This window comes from Bombyx mori, chromosome 26, assembly GCF_030269925.1.
Source record: "Bombyx mori chromosome 26, ASM3026992v2".
NCBI lineage: Eukaryota > Metazoa > Arthropoda > Insecta > Lepidoptera > Bombycidae > Bombyx > Bombyx mori.
In genome coordinates, this window is record NC_085132.1 from 11,409,874 (window position 1) to 11,422,578 (window position 12,705).

The 12,705-nt window shown below is 38.2% G+C and overlaps 1 protein-coding gene across 2 annotated transcripts in view; it reads left to right on the forward strand.

Moving 5' to 3' along the window:
• Positions 1 to 562: 562 nt before the first annotated feature.
• LOC101745078 (cGMP-specific 3',5'-cyclic phosphodiesterase) overlaps positions 563 to 12,705 on the forward strand; it is a 79,832-nt gene continuing 67,689 nt past the window's right edge. For both annotated transcript variants that reach the window (XM_038020655.2, XM_038020656.2), the window contains exon 1: positions 563 to 751. The gene's annotated coding sequence lies outside the window, so the exon portion shown is untranslated. The remainder of the gene's footprint in view (positions 752 to 12,705) is intronic.

A 12,705-nucleotide genomic window follows, 5' to 3' on the forward strand; every position in this document is an offset into this window, starting at 1 on the left:
TTGTTTAATCGGTTTTTCCTCACAGGACGGTTGAGGGGAATAAATTTTGTATTTAAATTTTGCTGACGAGTCCGGAGCAACCAATATTTCCCACGTTGGATATCGATAAGAAGAAAATTGTTTCGCATTTTAACTTAGATGTCTTTATTTATTGACTCCTAGACAATAAATCTGAAATGTAGAAGTTTCCAAGGTAAGACATCAGTTGGTTTTTTTCGTGTAATAAAAATCAAACGCGCAAAATTACAATTTGCGTAATTACTGGTGGTAGGACCTCTTGAGTGTCTGCACGGGTAGGTACTACCGCCCCGCCCATTTCTGCCGTGAAGTAGTAATGGGCTCCAGTAACCACTTAACACTAGGTGGGCTGTGGGCTCGTCCACTCATCTAAGCAATAAAAAAATATATGTGTCGATGCCTTAACTAAGTCGCCATAGAAAACATCTTAATTTGACAATAAATCGTATCTTATCTTTTATCTATCTTTAACTGTTCTATGTCGCATGTTCGACGTGCCTGGGCGGGCGGCGGGGCGAGGAGGGAGGTCGGCCCGGCTCACCTCAATCAAGCCTTCAGTTCGCGTCTGAATGTTCGGAGGAGTGTACGTCTTGTCGCCCGCGTGGGACCCTAAACCGCGAGTTGCTAAAATTATAATTATTAAATTAAAAGATAAGTGAATGTCGCTGTGTTTATTTATTACTGTGTAATTAAGTAACGTTGATAAACCACGGCTTCGAAGGATTTATCCAACGTGAGTACTCGTCAACGTTTATAACAAGAAATCGTTTTAGTCCAAATCCATTACCTACTTATGACCAGTGCTTATAAACGATCAAATGAAACTAAAATAAATATAATTCGAGCAAGAATTTTCGTTATATGACATTTTCCCCTCTACCATACTCTAGCGGAGATTTCTATAGCACCAATTTGTCCTGAAATCCTACATAATAATATGATTTAAACAAAACGCAAGCACGAATGCGAAAAGTTCTAACTCTACGAATACTGCGACATCACTACTATAATAAACAAGAGAAATTACGCTTTTTCGAGAATAATCTTGACCGTTTAGCGGAATATTTAATTATTCAATCAACGCAATAATTTTTTTACTCCAGTTTTTGTTCTTAATTATACTGTTACATAAACTTTAATATTCTCAGCATCGGCTGACTACACTTAAGTAGGTATGTACATTTTAGGAATCTAGACACCATTTTTTTTTTGAGAAAGATAGAGTAAGCCAGCATATCATTTTTTCAAAACATATAAAACGATTTTTCTAATAAAAGTTTGCTTTGTCCACGTACCTCAATTAAAATTTAAAACTGCGTGTACGAAAAATCTAATTGTAACTTGTAAGATACCCATTTCCACAGAACATACAACGATACACCTCAGGCCTAGAGCACCGGCGAAGCCGGCTTTGGCCTATCAAAACAAATTTTCCTAATACCCCTCTGTAACACTCTGTATCGAATGATAAAATATTCTTTCTTAGCTCTTTATGTATTGTTGATTCAATCGAATCCATGCTTAAATACACAATTAACGATAGTTATTACAACACAATAACCGGAAAACAGTAAACTGTTCGAAACTTGTAAAAATTGTATAATTAAGACATAAACACAAGATTAACGTTGGATTGTCTGTCTTGTGGCAACGAAAGAATAAAATTTTGAGATTTGAAGATTCGTCGGTGAAGTAGTGACGGAGGCCGTGGAGCTAAAAACGTGAATGCACCGCCCAACGTGAAACATGAGGTCAAAGTCTCAAATATACTGTATAACATCAAACTAGTGCGAGGTCATTCTACCCCAGGTATATTGTGAGGTCGTGCGGGTAGTTTAACATACCGCCTGCTTCTGTCTTGAAGCAGTCGTACTTCCAATCTTTTCCTATTCTAGTAACCTCGAGGGGTTATTCTAGATTCACCGAGCTAATAGGTGAGCTCACATGGCTCAAACCGGAAGTGTTGCTAACACTGGTCCTAGCAAGAGCAGTGCTTCGCAGAATCTACAACCGGATCGGAAACGCGACCCACTGAGAAGATCCGGCGAGAAACTCAGTGGGCTGTGTCTATGGGTTAATTTACTCGTCGAGCGACGGGTTCGACGAGGACGATGACCGGTGCTTGTGGTACCTAAAAGCACCGTTAATGAATCAGGAGGATCCGTAATGACGTGTTTAGGGCAACGACGACTGTTTTCTATTCGGTCCACAGGACCTGTCCTACTTCCAGTTCCACTTTAAAACCATATTACCATATAATTGTCGCTATGACCTCATATCTCAAGGTGCGTGGCGCCACTTACGTTGTCATGTCTGTGGACTCCAGTAACCACTTACATCACTCCCAACAGATTGCATAGTTGAAGTCCACGGACCGCGACGACCAGCTGTGCTTGCGACTGTTGATAATAAAAAGGCAAAGAAGGTGTCATTTACAGACTGAATCAAATTTAATTTGTGCCATTGTTGGTCGTAATCGTATGTAGGTACATTCATAACCACTCGTGTGATGACCAGATAGGTAATTGGATTTTAATAACAAGCGGCTTTTGACGGAAAAATTCAAGATAACCAACTTTATTGAAACTCATTATAAAGAGGCTATTAAGAAGAGGCATTAAAACAACTCATGTCTAAGTGAAAATAAATTGGTAATGTAATAATAGGGTTGTAATGACAACACATTATTACGTTTGACGAATCACGCTGGCCCGTCCTACTTCGCGTGGTCAATCTTGGTCGATGACATTGTCATTCGTAACGTCTCTGTCAACCGAGAATCTTGACCAGGATGAGTACACTGAAGTTCGTTTCGACTCTCCACCCTTATAAGAAATACACAACGCCAACAATATTAAAAATGATAAAACGTAATACATAAAATGAATAAGTCTCGGGAGTATCTCTTGGTGGAACTACTGAGTAACTAGACGAACTCTGCTTTTTTATTATTAATATTGTATTTAGATAGCTGTACGAGCTCGCCTGATGATAAGTGGTTACTGAGGTTCCTAGACATCAGAATCACTTCTAAGTTTGCCTTTACAAGCATCCGTGTCTGATCCGATAAAATCAACCTAAAAAGGACTAAGAATGGAAGAATTAAAACCAGAATGGCCCACGAATGACTTCTATAATTTCATTATACTAATCGTGTCATTGGTCTAATACCACCACGACCAGTCGAAACCGGGAAGACTGAACTAAAGCACAAATTACATGTCAAAAATGAATGAAACAGTAAATGAGCCGCGTTCAGTTGGCTATCATAATCTTGCCGATTCCGTTTTATCGAAACATTGATAAGGTTTGATTTGATTACAAATTGACAGAACTGCGTCTCTTTTATAGACAACGGCTGAGTTAAAGGCTCATCTGGCGCACGGCGGTCCCGATATCATTGTGAGGTCCACCATCGCCCGCTTCGCAGTCACGTAACAAATAGTTGCTATACGATACTTCATGTCTCAAGGTAGTCTTCTTTAACATCATGTGGACGGCGAACTCGTTGAGCCATCTAGAGCAACAGGTTAATTATGGGAAGATGGTCCCTATCAGCTGTTATCGTCCATAGAAGAATTTAGAATTGTACAATCTCCCAAAGATTCGGAACGGTCTGTGCCACGTTGATTATTATCGATATTTCAAACTTTATGACAGCTATAAAAATTGTAGCACACAAGATCGTCTGATAAACACTAGAACATTACCGAAAACATGAATTTAGGTAGCGTCGTAGTTATGTAAGTGTCCCAAGGTAGGTAGGTAGGTGCAAGGCCGGATCGATGCCTCGAACCGTGTTTGCGTGGAGGGGCGACTCTTAGCACTTGTACTAATTAACTCTATATTAAGAACCTGATCGTTGGCGAGACCGAACGATTGGCGGGCCACATTGGTGACACTATCCACCCCATTTCAGTCAGAAAAGCAACAGTCTGATTTGACTGTTACCTATGACCGATAATTGAACTTCATTTTAGAGCTCCGTCGCAAAGTCGCAAATGTGGAGACCATTATAATTTGGTACAATTCGTATGTTTGTACGCGTGTACCTACACCACATCCATTTAAGGACAGGTGTGTCCGAAACCGTGGCGCTGCGGCACGAGCGAGTGGGACAAACACGATTTTAGCCCGACTTTTACTGAATTCGTCATGGCCTAAGGGTTAAGACGCTCGGTACATTCGTATTGAGGGATATAATTGTGCCGGTGTTCGAATCTCGCATTTAGGCGCCGATTTCTCTAATTAAATACATAATTAAGTAATGTTTACGATTGTCTTCCAAGGAATATTATCTTCTATCCTCTTCTTCTATATATATAAAAATTAATTGCTGTTCGTTAGTCTCGCTAAAACTCGAGAACGGCTGGACCGATTTGGCTAATTTTGGTCTTGAACTAGTTGTGAAAGTCCAGAGAAGGTTTTAAAGGTAGATAAATATGAAAATGCTCGGAATTAAATAAAAATGACAATTTTGCTTTCCCTTTGATGTGTCCCCCGTCGGATGGATTCCTTTTGTTTGTTTTAAGTTTATTTTATACAAAAGTTTAGGTCTTTTATTTATTGATTGAGGCACTACGAAGTCTGCCGGGTCAGCTAGTCGTGTAATAAAAATCAATACCGAAAAAGTTTTAATTTTTGTAATTAATAGTGGTAGGACGTCTTATCAGTCCGCGCGGGTAGCTACCACAACCCTGCCTGTTTCCGCCGTGAAGCAGTAATACGTTTCAGTGTGAAGGGTGGGGCAGCCGTTATATTGTAAACACTGAGACTTTAGGACCGATATTTCAAGATGGCTAGCGGCATTAACGTTGTTGATGTCTATGGGCTACGATAACCACTTAACACCAAGTGGGCCGTGATCTCGTCCATCCATCTAAGCCATTTTTCCTTTAAAAAGCTTGATAAATGTATGTTTCATAATGACTGTCTAGATAAAAGTGGATGAAATATATTTTCTGATAGTTCACACATCACAACTAGAAATTTGGTTATCATTCTTGTGACATAAGATCGAAATTCTAATTAAACAACCGGCATCATTAATGCAGTGGAAATAGACAGGGTAGTGGTAACATGGTGTTAAATATGGAACACACCGCTCTTGCTACGCAATTAAAAAAAAAAGTTGGGAACTAATGTCATTATCACGTCCTGTTATTATTGCATCGTAGAATTAGTTCGTCAATAATTGTTAAGCTTATGTAAGTGCTTACTCGGGAGCTTCCGGAGGATTTGAACCCATTTGAACTTATAACTGCTATGCTTATAACGCGATACAGTCGGGTACAGCGGCGTTGCTTGGGTCAGGTCATTTCCTGTGGTAAAGGTACGTTTGTAGGTATTGCATATGTTACTCCAGGTAGTAAACTATTTTTAATACGCTTTTATTAGCTTCAGACGTATGTATGTTAGTATGTAACGGAATCTTTGAACATGATTTTGGCCCCCTTCAAAACGTCGGACTAACTCGAAATGACTATTTTCTTCGATCAACAATAGTTACAATTGTTGATCGAAGATAATTTTACACTAAAAAAATAATTGAAAAAAAAATTAAAAAAACTGAAAAAATATAAATTCAACTAAAAAATGAAAAATAAATAATAGTTTAAAAAAACGAACAAAATACGCTTTTATAGAAATACCAACTAAAAAATAGAAAATAAATTTTAATAAATTTGAATTAAAAATGGTGTAAGAAAAAATTATTTTATTGTAATAAAAGCTAAGTACAGATGATGATATTATTAAGTATGGGACGATTTTAAACGAATTTAATTATTCAGTGATGGAGGAAACAAAACCGCAAAATTTATCAATCAGTACCGAAAGATCGTAATTCCATTATTGATCAAATAAAAACGAGTTTTATGTGCACGGTTAATAAGTCGATTCTGGCTTGCATAGAAAGTATCTTCGTCTACCCTACAATTGTGTTGAATTGTTTTCCTCAATAGCTCGTTAGTCGTGGTCTCAGTCCCATTCACAATCATATAAAATTAACATACAATACACAGTTTGAAGCTTATTAAGAGACTGATGCGATTAATTAATGGAGTCGCAAGTAGATACTCTCTGCCGCAGAGAGCTGCGGTTATGACGTTCCTGTGAACTCGATCGATCGATGTTGGTTCGGAACCAATTTTATATTCCATTTCAAACTAACGTTCTCATGAGCCTCAAAGAAATTTTGGAAATGCAATTCTCATATTGTATTTGTTTTTTTGGCTGTTCTACACACACTCATCACTTTTTATTATTATTCTCATAATCCTCTCGCAGGTCTGCTGGAAGAGATTTCTTAAAGAAATAAGCAGTGCCTTTGTACATAATTTTCCTATTACTCTGTACTATGTCTTTTTTTTTTTGTGTGTACATAAATAAATAAATAAATTAAAAAAATGTAGTGTCTTTTTTATTATTTACTAGCGACACGCCCTCGTTTCGCTTAGCGAACGGTAATTTATTATTGATCTTATTGAATTTTCCCTTATACAAATCTGGTTCTGACAGTAACCAATACAATAAAAAAATAACGTAAAAAAACAAAAGATCTAATCTTTCCTCTTCTTACTTTCATGGTTCACTATTTTGGGGATAATTGCTTACACATAAAAGATATAAATACGCTGTGTGGGCTTTTTTGTAGACTATTTTACATAAACATTACCACTTTACATATAAAAACGTATAACTCCAAAGATTCTCGCGGCGTACGCTAGTATACTTCGCGGATGGCAGATTTTTTTCCTACTTACTTGATATTTATCGTTTTATTTTGGGTAATTCACTCGATATCTTTATAAATTATAGCATATACGATATTCTAATGCGTAAGCTGTATTGTTGTAAAGTTTCATCAAAATCCATTCAGTACTTTAGCGTGAAAGAGTTTTTTTTTTTTTGCTTAGATGTGTGGATGAGCTCACAGCCCACCTGGTGTTAAGTAGTTACTGGAGCCCATAGACATCTACAACGTAAATGCGCCACACACCTTGAGATATAGTTCTAAGGTCTCAGTATAGTCACAACGGCTGCCCCACCCTTCAAACCGAAACGCATTATTGCTTCACGGCAGAAATAGGCGGGACGGTGGTACCTACCCGTGCGGACTCACAAGAGGTCCTACCACCAGTAAATAAACATACATACATTCTTACAAACTTTCGCGTTTATAATATTAGTATAGGATTGATGATTATTGTTATCGCATTCGGAAAAAAAATAATCAAATGATTACTTTGCATACTTTGTTATTAAATTGTAATGAACTGTTCAAATTACTTCAAGTTTCAGTAGAATTGATACAACGATTCTCTTTCTATTCGGAACACCAAACTAAAGTCCGCTAGCAACATGACGCAGAATCAGTGTGGCAAATAAATAAATAAAACGGATGGATATTCATAATACGGCAACATTACGTTTACGACATATGACAATGTTTACGATAGTAACACAAGAAGTGCTCGTAACTTGTATATGCGCGGAATGCGGATTAACTTAATATATTTATGGTTTTTTTTGTGTCGCCTTATAAAACTTGGCATACGTGATGTGATCACATCGCTAATCCAAACATAGGGTTGTTTTAGATGCGTACATAAAATGACAGCTTCAGTATAACTTCCCAGACATTCTTTCTCACGTCGTTCGGTCGATGAATGAATATTTAAAAAAAAAAGACATGCCCGCTGAATTTCTTGCCAATTCTTCACAGGACGGAGGCTAGTTTTTGTGAACTGGCGGTAGTTCTTTTAACGTTCAACAAGTATGTACCTTCATTTATGTTGAATATTTTTTTTTGATTTTATTTGATGAGCACACAGCGGTCCCGTGGCTAAGCGACTGTTTGCACCAACAACCAGAACGCGCAGTGTACTACACACAAACTGAAGCATCTCATTGCGTCACAAATAGACAGAGGAATTTTATTAACCAGTGCGGACGACAATACGCAAAAGGTTCCCAGACTAACAGATCAACTTCAAAGGAAAACTCACGAGACTTTTCCTAGACAATTTCCCGCTAAATGTAACGAGATTAGCTTGGGCGTGACGTCATCACAACGCCACAGCCTAGGTGATTTTACGACATTTTACTGTCTTAGGTAAGGGTTTGTTTGTCTGTCTACCTTTTATAGAGTTAACTTTAGTTATGACGCCACATTAAGCTATTACTTCGGTTGTGTCGGATTTAATGTGCGAAATAATCTAAACAGCCCGACAAAGACTATGCAACTTATATATGCTGGTCTTGTAATGGCATATATCTATACTAATATTATAAAGCTGAAGATTTTGTTTGAACGCGCTAATCTCAGGAACTACTGCTCCGATTTGAAATCGAAAAAAAATCTTTCAGTGTTAGATAGCCCATTTATTGAGGAAGGCTATAGGCTATATAACATCACGGTAAGACCAATATAAATGGAGCACCAATAAATAATGTTTCAAAATAGGGGTTTTAAAATAATACTTGACAATAAGACTTGAATAATACAAAATAGCGGTCTTAAATAGCTCCTTAACATTCTATAATTCAAAAATATTTTCACTTTCTACATAAATGAAGTGAGGGGTAAAATTTAGCGTTATGCCAAAGTACCTATATTACCTATATTAATTATGAATTCCGGTTTGAATCTCCCCAAGAACTGTTTAGTGTAGTAGATGAGTAGATTAGCTAACGGTTGACCTAGTATTACTAATTGGTCATCGGGTCATACACATAAGAACCACCGACCTGTTTGAGATCTGAGATTGAAGCCTCAATGAAATTGTATAACTTCATGATATTGGGCAGAAATAGGCAAGTAACTGGCGGGACAATCGGGCAAATAAATTGGTTTCTGCCCACAAAACTGCAACATGGCTCCATCGCTCGATACGAATGTAGCGCCGCGGACGATTCTAAATGTCATCCCTAGCGTGTAGTCCGCGACTAGCGAGCCTGTCTTCGGAATGTCAGAATTTGTGGACAGAAGCACGCAATACAACTTTTCCGCCCTCCCCTTTCTTTACGTCACTCTCAAATTGTCAGATTAGTGGAATATACACTTTTTAGGACGTAAATAACTCACCCTACCTTAATCTGACGCGCTCGAGATTTTCTGATGATCGATTTTTTTTTACTAATCTGATCCTTTATCCCTGACGCGCGGCCTTATATATGGGGCTCATATTTGGTGGAGGTACTCAAACGGGTACAAGGTATCCTCCTGTATATTATGTATGTATGTATATATGTATGTATATGTATATGTGATTTTGTATATATGCTTTATACTTTATTTTATATACTTTTTTTTGTATGTATTCCTAACCTAATATAAATTTCATTGCACCTACCACTATTTACTCTGCACTACCTTTGGTTGACTGGTAGAGAATGCCTTAGGCATTAAGTCCGCCAATGTAAATTTTACATGAAGTGTAATAAATAAAAATAAATAAAAATTAATCTGCCGCGCTTTAGTAAATCCCGAAATCCCCGCTTGGTCTCCCCTACTACAACACACTATATCAAACGAGATACTCTGTTGGCACAAGATTACTCACGTTTACGACTTCTCATGACTGCATCGTAACACCACATTTTGCATCTTTTTCTCTCAGATCTTAGGACATCAAACAAGTACAGCTTGTTTAATCTTATCTTTGAGTATAAACCTTTGAAACACGAATAAACAAACTATTAATTAACACATTATTTGCATTTGACGTCAGAAACTCTGACGCCGAAATGTGACGCCTATGCAATAAAAACATGGGTAAAAAAATTCGAAATCTTTAAAGTCGAAAGGCCCACCTTTAGGCAAAAACCAGTCACAAAATGGAGGTCGAAATAAAAACAGATAGATTATCGAACGAAGGATAAATGTGACAAGTAGCGTCACACGTGATTAACGTCAGAATAGAAAGTTGCGTTGAGCGAAGTGAATATACCAATCACTGCGGCCCTCAACATTCCCAATGCGCCATCGTCAAAGGAGGATCCGAATAATGTTATTTTTTGAAGTTTTACTTTCGTTATCAAAGATAGAAACAGGATGGTTTTATCAACGTAAATTATCTTCGTGATTATAGAGGAGGAGGCCGCATTGATAACGAGATGTTCATACATAATACCTACTCATTGATTTCGCAATGCTACAGATAAATATCTACAGAACATTTAAATTACAGTATTGTTAACGTTTTTAAAGTACTAGTACATTGTGCCTTAGCCGTTAATTTTTTTTTTATTGCTCAGGTGGTTGGACGATCTCACAGCCCACCTGGTTTTAAGTGGTTACTGGAGCCCATAGACATCCACAACGTAAAAGCGCCACCTACCTTGAGATATAAGTTCTAAGGTGGTCAACCGGTGGTAGAGTTAAGATTGTTATTTACGCTATGACATTCAACAAGTGTGTTATACTGACATCTAAGTTGAAATAAATGATTTTGAATTTGAATTTGAATTCAAGTATAGTTACAACGGCGGCCCCACCCTTCAAACCGTAACGCATTATTGCTTCACGGCATATAAGCGGGGCGGTGGTACCTGCACGCGCGGACTCACAAGAGGTCCTACCACCAGTAATTACGCAAATTATAATTTTGCGGGTTTCATTTACATACTACATATATTTACATTTACATACTAGGAATTCGATCAATCCGTCAAATCACAGATGTGTTAGAAAATAAAAGTCTTACCGATCACAACGACGTAATTAGAACTTAAATAAGATAAGAAGCACAATTATGTAAATTACAAGGTGCGTTTCTGATAGTGATACGTCTGCGTTAATTGAATCGAAATTATCATTAATTCAATCTTCTGTATGTAGCATAATTCCAATTATTTTTAATAACAGGCTATTTCATTCATAATTTGATATAGATAATAATAACATGTTGCAAAATTAATTGTATATACGAAATTTATTATCTACTAATTATAAGGAGCAAAGTGTATTGTGAGTCCACGGAGGTTGCTGCTTCGTGTAACACCAATTTTATTTTTGCCGCGAAGTAAATCACACATTCCGGTTTGTAGGGTGTGTCAAAGACGAAATATACAATTGAGACTTGGAAGTCATGTCTCCAGGACTGAATTTAATGAGATGAATGGCTCATACCATCATCAGACAGTAGATTAGTAGACAATAGGAAACCGGTGTGATGGTGAGGCTTACCCACGTTAACAACGCGTCTGCTGACCGGTGAATAATATTATTTAACTTGTAGAAGCATTTTTTTTGTTGCTTAGATGGGTGGACGAGCTCACCGCCCACCTGGTGTTAAGTGGTTACTGGAGCCCATAGACATCTACAACGTAAATGCGCCACACACCTTGAGATATAAGTTCTAAGGTCTCAAGTATAGTTACAACGGCTGCCCCACCCTTCAAACCGAAACGCATTACTGCTTCACGGCAGAAATAGGCAGGGCGGTGGTACCCACCCGCGCGGACTCACAAGAGGTCCTACCACCAGTAATTACGCAAATTATAATTTTGCGGGTTTGATTTTTATTACACGATGTTATTCCTTCACCGCGGAAGTCAATTGTGTACATTTGTTGAGTACGTATTTCATAAGAAAAATTTGTACCCGCCTGAGATTCGAACACCGGTGCATCGTTTGACACGAATGCACCGGACGTCTTATCCTTTAGGCCACGACGACTTCAATGTATGTTAATAAAGCGATGTATCACGGAGTAACATTACGGAATTTCGTGAGCATGTGGTACATACAGCTTACGTACTTGTAAACTATTAATGAAAAGAATTACCTGCAAACTAATCTATATATGCTTAGTGCGAATTTTGTAAACGTTATCGATAGCGTAAAAGTTAACTCAAATTTGTATGCAGTTGGAACAGCGCCCCTAGCGGCAAACGTAGGGAAACGTTCCAACTCCATACAAATTTAACTTTTACGCTATCGACAACGTTAAAGAACACGCACTAAGCACACTGATCTCCCGCTGTGAGCGGATCGCTATACTTGTTGTAGTACCACGTTGCCCGACATGTGAGTATCAGTCACACGCTTATCATCACAAAATCTCAATGCTATCAAACTCTTGAGAGATAAAGTAAAGCATTCACACTTTGTCGGAGAAGAACAAAACTCGTTTGATCTTGAGACGAATCGCGATATGACGCCGACTTATTGGAGATGCTGGAGACAGATGGGCATACAATCGACCTGAATCTTCACTTTTTTTCCCCCTACCTATGCTGATATGCCTTGAGAGACTATTTCAGCTTCTCCTTGACGTGTAGGTGAGCTAACCGGGCATTTTGCTAATATTGGCCCTAGCAAGAGCAGTGCTTTGCAGAATCTACCACCGGATCGGAAACGCGACTCACTGAGAAGATCCGGCGAGAAACTCAGTGGGCTGTATCTATGGGCTAGTTCATTCGTCGAGCCCTTCGTCGCAAGCGACGGGTTCGACGAGGACGGTGAAGAATCTTCACCTGTCTTCGTTACCAATTACTACAAAGAAAATTTATGAAGTTATTGGACGGCGACAAAGTGAAGCGAACCCCCGCGCACCACCTGTCGGATGTTGATAGTACAATGTCTAAAACAGCCTGTGCATTGTTAACGGCGGCAATTTCATCTCACCGGCGTGCCTGAGATTATCAATCTCAGATCAGAATCTATATTTTTATTAATAA